Source organism: Chelonoidis abingdonii, chromosome 5, assembly GCF_003597395.2.
Source record: "Chelonoidis abingdonii isolate Lonesome George chromosome 5, CheloAbing_2.0, whole genome shotgun sequence".
NCBI classification, from domain to species: domain Eukaryota; kingdom Metazoa; phylum Chordata; order Testudines; family Testudinidae; genus Chelonoidis; species Chelonoidis abingdonii.
The window spans coordinates 99147944-99161432 of NC_133773.1; positions in this window are offsets into that span (position 1 = coordinate 99147944).

Below are 13489 nucleotides of genomic sequence, written 5' to 3' on the forward strand. Positions count from 1 at the left end.
CAAATCAGCCACCCTTTTTGCAAACTCTCGGTTAAAATCAAAGGCAGCACAAGGACTGAGTTGATGAAAATGATGAGGAAATCAAAAAGACCCTCAAGAAAAAGAACAATGTATTTATGTCTGGGCAAAATGACAAAGAATCAACATAAAAGAAAGACAAATTCAAATACTTGCAAGCCAAGGCTCAAATATGGCTTTGTGTTCTACAGGATAACTGGTGGGAAATGAAAACAGAAGAAATACAGCATTATGCACATACAAACAACACCAAGTTGTTTTATTACTCTCGGAATTACTTAATTTATGGCCCATGAAAATCGGGACCAGCTCCACTAAAGAATTCAGATGGAGCTGCTTTAATAAAGAACAAAGGAGGCACCTCCGTACGATGGGTGTAGCACTTTACTGAGTTACTCAGCCATCCCTCTTCTGTCAACCCACAGGCTAGGGGAACTAATCCAGCATCCCACACAGGAAGAAATTGCCCAGTTAACTACCTCTGAGGAAAGGCAAAAAGCTATCATACAAATGAAGGCAAGTAAATCATCAGGCAAAGACAGCATACCAGATGAAATCTATAACTTGCAGGCTACAAACCTGTCCACTATCTATGCAAAATTATCAAGGCTATCTATCCATCTGAGAAAATTCCTCAGGATTTCAAAGACGCAATCATAGTTACTCAGTACAAAAATAAAGGCAACAAATCTGACTGTGGCCATTACCAGGGTATCTCTTTAGTGGTAAAATCTTTGCTTATACTTTGCTCAATTGACTTGTCAAAACAGTCTCAAAGAAGATTTTGCCAGAGGCCTATTCCCAGTGTGGATTTAGCTCAGGTTGGAGCACCATAGACGTTATTTTTGGTTTTGAGACAGATTCAAGAAAAATGCAATGAACAAAACGTGGAATGTCTTCTGCCGTAACTTATCTAAAATACGCATTCAACATGTGTGCAGAAATAGTCTCTAGAAAATTCTAGGAAACTATGACAACTCTACCAAATTCATTAACATCACATGTCAATTCCACAAAACCATGACTGGTCAAGTACTCTCACATGGTGGCTGCTGTGAAATTACCCAGGCTACAATCTGGAGTGTTGAAGAACTGTGTCATCTCAATTCTTCAGCCTGGGGTCCCTTTTACACTGCTTTGCTGTGAGAACAATCACACACAGCCGCCAGTGTATAAATTACTCCCAGCTATACAGTATGAGTGCTATAGCCAGCCACTCTGGAATTACACTTTGGAGCTGTGCGAGTAAATTCCCAGTCCCGGACTTTCCCTCAGAAATGTGTATTTTGTCCTGCCCAGCCCCCTCCTGGACAATACAAGTTCTTATAAAGCTTGTTGTTTTAGTAATAGAAAATGATATGCACAGATCTTGTTATCTCAAATGAAATTGTTCCAAGCACACTAGTTTAGGTAAAACAATAAAACAAGTTTATTTAACTGCAGAAAGATAGATTTAAAATGATTACAAGGAATGAAGCATAAAAGTCAGAATTGGTTACAAAGAACTAAAAGGTAAAATGCAACCAACAAGCTAAGAGAATTCAAAGCGAAAGTCTCTCTCAACCCATGCTTCAGCAGTCTTACTGGCTGGATTCCTTTCAGAATCTTACTGGCCCAATGCCTTCCTTCCAAACCTGTTTCTTTGTTCCTCAGGAGTTGTGGCTGCTGTGGGTAGAAAGAAAGGGAGCAATATCTTGGGGCATCTGCTCCCCATTCTTATACCTTTTTCTCTTCTTTGAGAATTATCTCCAATGGGGTTCAGGAGACAGGAAGTCTGTGGGGACAGGAACCTCCAGTTGTTTCTTGGCCAAGATGTAATTTTCTTGCTTACGTCCTTTTTCCTGACAAGAGTGGCCACTTAACCAGGTGATAGTCTATTTGATTTAGTTGACGTGGCTGAAATATCATTTGGCCTTTTCTCTCTGAGGAACTGGTTTGTGGTTGCTTCCCCAGATTTTGGACTATGTCTTAGTGACATCATACAGTAGACTCTTAAAACTTTACATAAAATGATGCCACTCATATTTTACCAGAAAAATAAAGACCAGCAAATCATGAGTTTTCAAATGGCACCTCAGAAGGCACACTTTGTACGAAATGTATTATAGTCTTGGAAAAGGAGTGAAATTAGGGGTGCAGCCTGTCACAGCCATCCTGAACCATTCCCCTTATCTAACAGAGTATAACAAAGCTTCATGCTTTCACTAGTCCTCTTTGGTAGCCACTCTGAATTATCAGGGAGTAGCCATGTTAGTCTGTATCCACAAAAACAACAAGGAGTCCAGTGGCAGCTTAAAGACTAAAAGATTTATTTAGGCATAAACTTCTGTGGGTAAAAAACCCCTCTTTTTCCGATGCATGGAATCAGACATCTGGAGAAGTGAGGTTTTTTATCCACTCTGAATTATGCAACTGACAGTTTTCAAGCCCTGAAGAAGAGCTCTGTGTAGCTTGAAAGCTTGTCTCTTTGACCAGTAGAAGTTGTCAAATAAAAGATATTACCTCCCCCACCATGTCTCTCTGATCTTCAAAAGGCCATCTGCATAAACTGATGGAAAACTCTACAATCTCTGAAGGTTTACTGAAAAGACAAAAGTTCTCGAAGAACTCATATATGAAGCCCTATGATTATGTTGTACTTAGTCATAGTGAAAATGACCTACAGCTTATCCTTGACAGGTTCTCAGGGACAACTAAACAGTTTGGAGTCACCATCAGCTTGGAAAAAAGTAAGTCTTCTTTCAACCACTACCACTGACCCAAACATCATCATGGATGTTACAAAGTCACTCTAGCAAGACAAAGCATCAAACATTAACATCCTTGAAAGAGGATGAAGAAGGTGCATTGAGGCAAAGATTATCAAAACTTAGCTTAGATGGACAGGTCATGTTATCAAAACGGTTGATGATAGATTCCCCCCAAAATTCCTCTTGAATTTCAGAAAGCGCAAGGACAGTCAATGTAAATGCTTCAAAAACAACCTTAATTAGAATCTCAACTCATGCAGCATAAATATTGATTCTTTTGAAGATATGGTCAAGGATAGACCTGAATGGAGAGCAACTATCAATAAAGGTTGTAAAAACTTTGGCAAAGACCGATGAGAAAAACTGATTGAAAAATTGGCCACGCATCATTCCAAGTCTACATATTCCTATGCGACATCTATTCAGGACACTTTTCATCACAGATTGGACTATACAGCTACAAGAGAACACACGAGATAACTTGGCATCATTGTTGGATACGACAGCCAACCAACTCCCATGCATACAAAGCCAGACCTCTGAAATGTAAAGGTGTCCTTGCAGTCCGACCTAATTCACATTCCAGCCTTTCAAAGTGAAGTAGCTAGAGGTTCTTTTATATTTCCTCTGTTTCACTGGTTTCAATACGCTGTCTTTCTTGGGTGTACTGTCCCAAGCATATACTGCGCCATTTGTAGTGATTTATTAGCTAAGAAATACAGCATGACGTGTGAGTATGGATACTATGAGATAATCACAGTCCTAGGGTGAGATTACACTAGACACCACCAAATCCTCCCTAGGGGTGTGATTATCTCTTGACAGCCCTACCTTCTGAAAATGTCCCCCCACTTCATGTGATTTATTTATTTAACAATTCGAGGTATTGTAGTCAGACAGACTATAGCTTCAGTCCCCTGTACCTATATTCCTTATATGCTAAGCAAATAGATATTTCCCCCTGTACTAAGGAAAGCCTCTAGATTTCGGTCTTAAATCTGAAGGTCGGTAAATCTGGTCGTTTCCTCCTTTACACAAACGAAAAGCCGATTGAAATCAATAGGCGCTGAGTAATGAGAGAAAGATCAGAGCCAGGGGCTATTCCTTTAAATACAAATACATATAAATCCCTAAAGCTCTTGTTGCAGATTCGTTAAAAGGGCTCTGAACTCTTTAAAAAGACCTAAGCCGTCACATTCTGTGTCCCTTTCTGTTTCAAAATGAATCTGTAACTCGACGCTGAATGTTCATAGACACGTTGGGTGAGGAAAGTGGCATTTGTTTCAGGGGATTTTAGTACGCAGATTTGGCTAAATACGAATTTTGGTTTAGCAGACTTCTGCCATTGATGTTTGATCGTTTGTCTTTATCTGAGCTTCCCCCGCACACATCAGATTCCAGTCTTCCGGAGTCTGGTGCAAACTTTTTAAAGACCCATCTTATAGCTGTAGCTGTGTTACCACGATTTCTCAGCTATTTGGGGTATTCACATAACTACAATTCAAAAACAAGATAGAACCTTCCCGCTTTAATTCTGGACTGTGTTCCCTTATTGCCTTTCTCTTCCTTACTACCGCTATTTTGTCCAATGTTCCCTAAATCTTCTTTTCACCAAAAAGCAAATTAAAAAAAAGATCAGCCACGGATGTGTTCCGTCTGGGGAAATGGGGCGGTATAAAGGAAGCAACTGATTGAAAATAGTTTTGTCTGAGCGTCTGTTTTGGAGACCCTTGATGCATTCGGAGCAGAACTGAAAGATGGGTTTCCAAAAGCAGCTCCTTTTTGAGTATCGTAACCAGATTTTGTCCTAAGCATCAGCTAGAGGAGACTGAGGTGTGCGATGGCCTGGCCTCTGCAAGGGGAACGCTCTACGACACATTTGTTCTGATTTCAGTATCGTAGCCAGGATGGGTTCCGTCTGGGTTCCGTCTGTGCTTCTGACAAACATATAGGTGAGCCTGATGTTAAAATATATAAGTGCCTGATGTTAAAGACTTCTTGCGGCCACAATTGTGACGGAACCCTACACAAATGCGTTGAGAGAGAGAAATGAACCGCTTCGCTTTTCTTACTTTAATACCCACGGCGTTTGTGATTATTTTTTTGGACAGCTTTCCAGCTCATGTTGTCCGGTAATCAGCATCCTCACGCCCTCTCGCCAATGTCCTATGTTGTATATGAATGTGAATCTGTCTACGGACTCATTAAGAGAATGGTATTTGTTTTTCAAACTATCAAATACATTGAACAATAATAAATAATACAGACATTTTCCATTTTACATTTGGCAAGTGCGTTTTCCCATTCAACCACAAGAGGGCACCTTGGACCTCTCTTCTCTCCCGTAATTGATGGAGGCAGCAGCGAAAGATAATTAGTTTTATGTATATAATATTTGATCATGAAAATATTCTTTGCCTTATCCTAGTAAAGGGAACCTGTAATATATGTTAAAATAGTTAATTTTTTATTATCTGTTCGAATTGTTTTACCCATCCTACCCCCAAATTATTGTAGCATCAACTGAAAATGTAGGCAATGCAATGTTAAATCTAATTTTTCTGTGCAAAACCTAATTAGCCATTTTAAAAAAGGTTAACGCCAGCGCCTCAGACGGTTTTTGTTTAATAATCCTATTACTGATGGCTCATCATGTATAAAATGGTGCAGGAGGATGCAAAATTTCCACTTGTTTATAAGTGTATCTCGGAGAAATGTATAAAATAATCTACAGCAGAGGAGGCGAGTCTGTACGGAATGGAAAGCAGTCACCTAAAACGTAAGTAGGCACCTTTCCTTCGGCTCTTACTGCCATTGTACTTGGAGAATATGAATGTTATATCTGGCTACAGATTTGTTTCCAAATACCCGCAATATTTCCACCACATTTGTATTCTAGAGGAACTCTTGCTTGATTTTTTCCCCTTCTCTTCAGCGCGAGCCTCTTTCCCTTTGAGACTAGATCCCTTGGAGGACTCCTGGTAGTTCTGGTACTTTTGGGGAGATGGTGCCTGTACGGAAGAGCCCCCTCCCCCCCGCCCCCCAAGAAAAGTGATTCTTTCACTCCGGCCACTGCAATGTCCTGCCAAAAGAAACAGAACAAGGGGGATTTAGCTTTTCTATCCCTTCGACGTTTGCCCAGCTCCCCGGGTACCCAGCAAAGAAATCTCAGCCAGGTAGCAGGCACCTGGCTTTATTTTTTCCAAGCTCCAAATATCAGTCTTCCTTTAAAATCCGAAATACCGGGCGCTCCAGGTGGGTGGGGGGGAAAGGGGAAAGAGAGAAATAATTTTAAATCGTCAATCCAGCCTTGTCTATTTCTCTTTATATTTAATTATCCGTCAATATCCTGAGTCGTAAAAGTTAGGATATAAAAGGGTGTATAAAAGTGAGTGAAAGAACAGGAAAGTTGTCGTAGCATTAATTGTACAGCTTTTAATAGGCTACCAACTAGAATTGTGGCATTATATATACAATATGTGGACTAGCCCTCTCTGTGAGCTAGTAACTGGATCTTCAATGGCAATGGTGCTTTTCCTACTCCATAGATTTATAATCGTTTACTTCAAACTCTGGCCAAGAGCGCCTGCGAATGACAGTAGAAAAAAACACTAGGAAGATGTCTTGTTTAGCTGGAATACTTGGCAGGGGAAACTACTGGAGCGAGAGACCGGGAAAGCGGGGAACATTTATGAACAATAAAGATTTGTGAATTGTGAACGATGTTATTTTTAGCAACCGGGGCTCGCTGCGATCTACGCTTTCCTTAGTGGAGATCCAACATTAAAAAAAAGTGGCGGGGAACGAAAAAGTCTCTTGATGCTTTGGGTAAGAAGTTAAAGGGACGGCAGATGCTTTAGCAGTAGCTTCCTCTGACAAATCATTCGGAAGGCGCGTTTATTTATTTAGCCGGGAAAAGAACATATTGCTGAAAATAACCTCACAGGCAGTAGTCTGCAGCGGAAAAGAAAGCTCGGTTCTAGAGCTCTCGGCGCTGGTCAGAATCTCCGGCTCTCCAAGAGTTTCCAGCCGCTCGAGCGGTTTCTCAATGAACATGCATTGTCTCCAGTGATCCATGGCGCTTATTGAAATAGAAGTAGTGACTGGGGAGGGGGGTTAAGTCAAAGTTGCCCCAGTCTCGGAAACACCTCCAGCTCCCCAGCTATCTAGCGCCAAGCACTGCCAAAGGAGCTCCTTGACTTGTGCACAGAGATCGCAGCTGACAATCTTTGTTTTAAACCCCTGCTGATGTTGTTGCGCCAAATCCTCCCACATCAGACAAAATATCTGCATTTTCACCAAAACGAGAGCAATTACTAAGGAAACGGGCCCCTCTCGCATCGCCTTTTCCTTCTGGTCCATTTGCAAACGGATCCATCAGCGGGTACCAGGCGTTTAAGGGAGAATTTCTTAAAGGGCATGTGGGATGGAAACAAAAGGCTGCCATTCACGAGAGAAGTCAAAGGCGCTAAATAGGGACATCAAAAGGCTCCCAAAATAGGAATTCGGATCCAATCGAAAAATAAAAGAACCTGATTTCTTTTCTTATCTGAAACACACGGATGAAAAGCCCTAAAGCAAACAGCCAAAGAAAGCGATTTTTTTTCAAACAGTAAGAAAAGAGAAGAAGGAAAAATAAAGAAACAATCTTATGAATGCATTTCCTTGGACTTTAAATGAGATGAATGAAAACATAATATCAACAGCTTCCACAAGACAAACCTCATTAGACTAATGTCTTTCATCGCGTCAGTTTTGTACCTTACCCTATTCCCGGGATAGAGCGGCGATTATTAGGTATAAAACTAAAGTAATGTGGGACAAACACTCTCTCTGGGTAAATAGATCCAACCATCGATTTAACTAATCTCTGGCTATAGAGATAGGTTATATTTCAGGATTTGGGTTTTAAAATGGATCACTATGAAATACTCTGAATCATATATTTCAAGTATTTCATCGTGATCCATTAAAAAACCCAAGTCCGGAAATATAACCTATATCTGTACACTCACAGCATTTCATATTGACTTCTTTTAAATAAATAAGACCTGAAGTTGTAAAGAGTATATACAACAAATCAGCCTCCGTTACATCTGCTAGAATTTCTGTCTATACCAGGTGTGTGTGGTTATAGAGATGGAAGGAAGATACATCTAATTCGATCGTAACTTAAAACTGATTTAAAATATTATTTAAAACGAAAGCACTCCGAGTGCACATGCTGCTCCTAGTCATGCGCTCCCCTTTTGCACAGGGGTAACGCAAGTCATTCCGTGTTCTCTCCCCCGCTCCTCTCCAAAGAACAAAACATTCCTTAGGAAGCAAAGATTTTCTCGGCTGATTTTGTTCCTTGAATTGGATATTTTTAGACGTCTCTTTGTGCAGCCTTTGAAATGATACACAACAGACACATTCCCAGCGCATAGCCAGGCGCCTGCCTTCTGCAGAGTGGGAATAATTCTGCGCGCAATGTGTGACACACATTCGAAGGCTAATCGGGATGGAATTATATGGATTCAACATTGATACGCAAACCCAGTGACTTTCCTGCTTTTGAAGCCAGAACAAACTAATAGAGAAAAGATCAAAGAATGGCTAAGGGGGTTACTCTATGCTGAGTCTACAATCCCGATCCTGCTCCTACTCGCGATGATTTAAGTAGGCGCAGGATATCTCTGTTTAAAGTTTCTCTCCCCTAGGGGGCTGAAGTCCCGAGCAATGGGGGAAGTTTGACACAGCGGCAGCCTTTGGTTTGGCTCGTCCCCCTCCCCCGTCCTTTCCATAGCCTCCTGCCCGGATAAAGTCCTTCTTGACAAGGCTCCAGGGCAGAGACTTCCCTTTGGTCTCAGTGTGTGTTCTGTAAAGTTGTGACAGATTATTAGTAAAGGGAAGGGTTTCACAGTTTGATGAAGATATAACACACTCTGGACCATCCATCCTCCAGGCCCATTCATCAGGGGAAAAGACAGAGAAACTTTCTCCCTCTTCCCTTCTCCAAAGCAATTCATCACCAGAGTTGAACTGGGAGTTTTGTCTTCAGCTAAATTCTCCCTCCCTGGACCTCTGCTAGGAGCCTCGCGGCAGCACCTCTAGGTTTATGTCACATTCCCATCTCTGGGCTCCCCGAGCAGTAGGACAAAGGATCTGAAGAAGAGAGCCACAAACGAGGAGAAAGGGCTAGAACCTGGTGTTTCCATCACTACACAATACCGCTTTCTTTAGTAAAGTGCTTGGTACGTTCCACCCAGCGCAGTCACACACAGAGAGTGGGGGCTCGCGGCTGGGCCGGAGCATGCCCCAAACTAACTCCTGCCCTGCTCCATTCCAGGAGGGAACTTTCAGTCACGCTCACTGAGCAAGGAAGGACTTGGAGGGGTGGGAGCGGGGGGAGAAGTTTCCCCAGAGCTCAGTGAAGCTGGTTTCTTCCTGATAACCGCTCGGAGGAATTAGAAAGGTGCCTGTCCTCCAAGTTAAAATCTTGTCCAATTGTGTCTCGAAAAGGCAGGAGGCAATATGTTTATCTGGCACATAAACGACGCCATATAAACATTTGTATCGCCTTTATAAGGGAAGAGCAGAGATTCCTGGAGACTACATATGTGGGAGTGGGTTGATTAGATAGATAGATAGATAACTTTACTTCCATCTAAACTTTAACTACAGAATAACTGAAAAAAACTGCAATGAGTGAGGAGCTCCTAGGGCAGTCTTTTGTTTGGGAAGGAGTGATACTCATTGTTTGTCATCGCAGAGAAAGAGAGGAAATTAATTGCAACCAATTAATAATTAATCCAATTTAAACAGCTTTATTATCTCCCCAAAACGAGGGGGGATTTGTCAGATAATCCCCCGAAGACCAAATGTCAAGTTTAACCAAATAGTTATTGCTTTATCAAACAGCGTCTGCAAATAAATTAATCAAAAGCAAATATGTCCTTTGTGCGGCTCATTTGCCGGTAATGGATGGAGATGAAGATTTGCCGATATTATTGTCTGTCATTCAGTCTAACAAAGTGAACATTTATTGCATATATATTAAAAATTATCCCTTAATCGAGCAGGGCTGGGGCTGAAGTTATTGGAGTCTCCACAGAGGTGAGGTCCCCTTGGACAGAAGCGGGGAGGGCCCCTTCCTCTCCTTTCCCTGCGATTCCCTTCAGAACGTCTTTCAAATTTGTTTTAATCCACCGCTAAATTGAGCTGTTTTACTAACTGTCCACAACACCCTAAACAGTCTGAGGAGCTAATGGACTGGCTGTTAGAAAAATAGTGGACGTAAGGCACATCAGAGGCGATACATTAGCCCAGGAGTGATGGCCCGGGACCTAGCCATGGGAAACAACTCCTCTTTGTCTCCCTCTTGGTTACATCATTTTCTAATTAGGCATAAAATTGTCTTCATACACTGGTATCGCTGGCTTCATAAACATAACCATTATGGTTCATAAGGATCCCATTGTGGGGAGCCCTTCTCAAAATAGAAAAGGATTTGGAGAGGCCCGGAGAAAAAAACATCCTCTTTGTTTTCTCTTTTGAGAAGATGGATGGGGGATGTCACGCAGCTGATTACTTTAGACTATTAAATTGTCAGAAAGGAAGAATTTCCCTAATAATAAGGGTTTATGGGGAATTATAGAGTAGGGTTCAGGGGGAGACAGATCGGAGACTAACAAGGAAAAACCGAAAGAGGGGTGGGGGGATTAGGCTCTCAAAGTAAAACTGCTGGGGAGGGGAAATTGCCTGTGTAAATCATTATTTAGTAAAATAAAAGGAATTAATCCAGGAAAACGGACGTAATTTTGGTGCTAGAGCGTCCTCTGGTAAAATGATGTTTCAATAAGGATGTCTCTCTCTCCTCCCTCTTTTTTGGGGGTACTGCCGGGGGGACCTGAAACTCTTGCACGTCAAAGGCTTTTTTAAAACAGCAAATTCTCCCATTTGTCCCTGTACAAGGGCCAGCTGTGCCTGTGAATTCTGCTGTCTCCCCAAAGCAAAAGCAGACTGGGCAGCGTTACCCCGTCCATGAATGGCAGGGCCGAGCAAAGCTAGTCTTAGCTGCAGGATGTACTGCCAAGTCAGCCCGCGCCCTGTTGGGAGCACGGCGCTAACTGGATAGAGATGGATGGAGCTGCTGCGAGCCCCCGACGCGGTGTCAGACCTGGGACAATTACTGTCTCCAAGCGGATGGACAGACTGACCTCGGCGCACTGGCCCACTGGCGGCCCTGATGAACTTATCTGCAATTTGCTGGATTTAGTTTACAATAACCCGACTTGACATAAATAACTCCCATGCTGTGGCTACGCCTGCCTGACCTCCTGAACTAGTGCGAAAACACTGCTGTATTGAGCCAGGGGACAGGTTTTTAAGCTATTAAAATATAAAAAAATTTCAAGCTACTTCCCAAGTCAGTTCTGCCCAAAAACTGTGGTACAGGCTCTTTATATCATCCGTACCCAAGACAACGGGAAGCTTCTATTTCTCCTAGATCAATTTTTTAACCACTACCACCACCACCACCGTCCTAATTCTGTCCTCCTCTTCGCTTCCCTTTCATGTGAACCCACCGGCTACTTTGCGAAAGGACAAAGCACGGGCCGAATATTTAAAATGTGAGCTTTGATTTAAAGCATCCCAGCGCCTACGCTTTTAAACAGGATTGCAGAAGAAGGGCCTCGGAGCAGATGGGATAAGCAGAGGGACATGGAGTTTATAGACAATTCCCCTCCTGCACACTCACGTCTCCAAATACAACAAACGGGGCGCTCAGACACTACGCTGCTGAAGACCACATAGGTGTTCTGAGAGCACACCTAGAATTCGGCCTGAAGACATAGCTTCAGCTCAGCCCCGGGAGTTTAGTTATACATAAGGGATATAGCGACTGGTCCAAAGCCCACCGAAGCCAAGGGCCGTTTTTCATTCCCTTCAGCGGGCTTTGAATCAAGCCCATCACCTCGTGCGAGTCCGTTTCTACAGTCTCTACTCAAGCTACTGTCCCAGTGAATGACAAATCTGCCGTCTCCCCTGGAACGGCCCGGAAGGAATTTGTGAATAAGACCCTAAAGATATGGCCCAGACGGAATAAGGGCTGTAGGGTGCGGCCCCTCTTGAGAGACCTAAGTCTGAAACAGCAGATGGACAACTTCACCACTTCCTCAACCTCACTGGAGTATTTGTTCGATTTGAAGAGTCCCTGCAGGAAGAGGATTTGAGGTAATTGTAGATCAGATGCGGCTCCACACAATTATATACGTGTAAGCAGATACGGGACCGTTTCTCACATCTCATGTTATTAACTTGATGCAATATAACAGCTATGGAAGCAGATCTGCGGGCCTGACAATAGAGAAGCAAGTGGGACCTTCACACTACCGCTGTAAAAAGCACGTCTTTCACAGACACCTTTGTTCATGTCCTTTCTGAAAGCATGGGGTTTAACCCGAGCGAGTTTGGAGACCTTAACCCAATATCTCGCAACACTCTTGAATGCCGTTATCTGAGTGACAACAGTGTGGTGCACTGGCTTCAACAGCACAACCGTTTACTGCACGTGCTCAGTAGTCAAATCTGACATCAAATAATTTTCCAAAGGAAAACCGCAAACAAATAGTTTGTCCACACTATAGACCAACTACTCACAGCATTTCATTGTAAAGTGAAAAATACTGAATGACTGAAAAGCTGAAATACACACAAACATTTACCTGTAGGTAGTATTTATTTTTTATTTATTTTTTAAACGTGTAAACGAACAAATAACATACCTAAACACACCAGAAGCCCTTGAAAACAGAATAGTAATAGGAAACTAGTGCGTCACTATTGTGAGCTGTTGCAACACCAGCTAAAGAAACATTGCACTTTTCATTCAGTCAGAATGATGTAATCAGTTTCCATTTTGATCTATCGCCTCTTAGCTACAATTGCTGATCCCATGATCTGGGCTACTTTAGCCCTATTCCTTTGCCTACTGAAATACGGGAATGGGGTTCAGGCTTCTTGCGCAACGTTTGCGGAAACAAGATCTTTGTTTCTGTCCTTTGGGAAACTCGGTGCCTAACTATAGGAAGGGAAGATGAGGAGGGGCACCAAGAGTGAAGGGTGATGAAGAAAAGAAGCCTCCCCTGAAAAGTCCCCTCCGAGTTCTTGTAAAGCGGATCTGGTGTTATCCATTTACCGTGGCATATGGAAATCTTTCCGCGAATCTACAATTAAAGGAGCCCCCCTTTATCCTTTTATTCTCCTGTTAACTTTTGTGTTAAATGTTAACAACCTGGCCCTAGCTATTATGGCGCTATTACCAAATGAATGTTGACTCCAACATTCTGCCTATTCTTTTCTGTCTATTCTGAGGCTGCCCTCCCACGCAGATTTATGTATTTTTTATATTAAATTCTTTCTCCCATTAAGGCTGCTCTCTTGTTGACTTTTATTGACCCTCGGCCTCTATCCCCATACTTTTCCATATTTAATACTGAAACATTTTTTCCAGTGCCCTCCCCTCTTTGTTACCTCCCGGTCGACTCCTGTCCCTAATGGCATGTGCTGTTTGCTCTGTTGTTGAACTTGGTAGGGTCACATAGTCTTGTGCTGTGATATTCTCTGCATTTTCAACCTTGCTATTCTGATGAGGTGCCTTGTATAACAAGCCTTTTCCCCCCTAGCTACCAACTTCCTAATTACTTAAACAAACACCTTCCCTAATGATCCCCTAG